Here is a 2,207-nt window from a genome sequence, read left to right on the forward strand (position 1 = left end):
CTCAGTGGGTAGGGGTTTCTACCACAGTAGGGGTCTCTATCAGGGTACTTCCTGTGTCACTCAGAAAAAGCCAAGTCGATCTCTAAATTGATGAACTTGGTTTTCCCAGAAGTACCACCAGCCCCTCCCCCCCAGTATCCCCGAAGCTCAGGATGTGAGGCACCAGCCTTCCCTCCTTCCCTCGGGCGGGTCCAGGGAACAGTGGGAGGGGGTCTCTATCAGAATATCAGAGTCTCTATCAGAGCGGGGGTCTAAAATGTTCACCTCGTCCCCAGAAAAGTACCTGAACAACTACTGAAGAGGAATGACCAGCCCTAGCTGGACACGGGTGGTTTTGGGTGACGGTCCCGCTGCTGCCCCCCCCCGGTCACTTCCTCCTCCACTCTGAGCCTAGAAACAGCCACTAACTAATTTGGCGAATGTACCCCCAAACGCACAGTGGTCTGTCTGTCAGGCCGAGAGAAGAGAGAACCACGCGCCCCTCCCCTCAGTCAGGGCACTGCAAAACCCACACAAAAGAAATAAGGGAAGAAGGGGTGGAGAGGCCCTGGGTCCAAGCTGCATCTGCATCCTCGGCACGAGCTTGCAGGGGGCCTCCTGTGTTTCCAGTAACACATCTGGTTACACAGCCCGGAGCTGAGGCTCCCCTCCTGCTGATGGAGGAGAGGAGGGTGAGGGCCGGTGGCCCGTTAGAAAGCGGCCCATGACCCCCGCACACGGGGGAGGGACCCCACCAATGCTGACATCATAGGCCAGGGCCAGCCTGGATGAAGACTCAAGCCTGCCCGACAGTTGGGGGGCGGGGGGCGGGGCATCCTGAAGTTCCTGCCTCTCCCAGCCACCCAGCCCCGCCCCCACCAGCCCCAGACCACACAGGGGTCACCAAATGCCTTTGCTAATGAAAAGAAATCAAAGAAAGCAAAAAACAAAATTAAACCACAGAATCCCAGCTCCAGGCTTGCAGGCAAAGGGGAAACGTTCCAGCCCCCAAAGGTCAGCCCCCACTCACCCCTCAGATGTGGTCAGGACTCCTCCCCCAAAAACGTCCTCTGCCCTGGTCTGCAGGAGATCCCCTCCACCAAGCTCCACGTACAGAGGAGAACGTGGCAGTGGGAGCAGGGAGGCTCTCCCGGGGGTTCTGCTGTGGCCGCTCCAGCCCAAACACCCCCGGCCCCCGGCCCACAGCTCTCCCCCCACGGGGAGGAGGTTCCCACAGGCCCTGTTCAGGGCCTCCTCCCACCTCCTTCCTGTCCCCCCCTCCCCCCCGCCTAATTTCTGCTAGGTTCTCTTATCCCAGTCTGTACAACTCAGGAACCACAGGGCTCGGGAACACAGCACCCCGAGGCCTGGCGAGGCACCCACTTTCCCAATGCCTGAGGGATACCCCTGGCAGGGTCTCTGGGCCCCCGCACCCACCACACAGCCCTCCCCGTCCCCTGCCTGCTGGGGGTCCTGGACTGTCCCTCTCGGGAGATGTCGGCAGAAAGAGGGGGCGCAGCAGAGCAGAACCCAGGGCAGGGGGCGATGAAGAAACTCTGTAGTACTACACAGAGGGCGGGCCCGGGGGGCACACACCCACCTCGCACCCACACTCGCTCCCACAGCTCAGCCACAGGCACTCTCCTTGGTCTCACTCTTGCTGGATTCTAGCTCTCAGTTGGGGGGGCGCCTAGAGCGATGCGGCCAGAGCCCCCCCATTGAGCCACTCACGCCCCGCACTGGGTCCAAGCACACCCCCCCTTGTGTCTTTTCCTCAGACCCTGACCTTGGCCCTGGTGCACCCCCCCCTCCCAGCAGCAGATTAGGCAGCAAATGAGGAAGGGGGCTTCTAGGGGAGGGGAGGGAAGGGGGCCGTGACAGAAACCGCCCCACTGCCCGGACCTCTGCAGGGAGAAATGACCAGGACAAGCACCCTCGTTAGACTCACCTGGCGGAGCTGGGGTGTGTGTTCCAAAGAGGTTCAGACCCCCACTCAATCCAGAGGCAAGGGGTGGGGTCCTCCCACCCACCCACCAAGGAACGGGGGCAGGTAGGCAATGAGGCGTCGGTATAGAAGGGGGACATGGGGCCCCAGAGGCTGTAGGGGGGCAGGAGGGGCTCTCCCCACCCCCCTACCCTGCCCCCCCACCCCACCCCCCCCTGCCAGGCCTGGGAAAGCAATTTGAACATCCTGGATCTCTGAGCCCAGCTTTCTTCAAGTGTAGAAT

This window comes from Sorex araneus, chromosome 6 (assembly GCF_027595985.1).
Source record: "Sorex araneus isolate mSorAra2 chromosome 6, mSorAra2.pri, whole genome shotgun sequence".
NCBI classification, from domain to species: domain Eukaryota; kingdom Metazoa; phylum Chordata; class Mammalia; order Eulipotyphla; family Soricidae; genus Sorex; species Sorex araneus.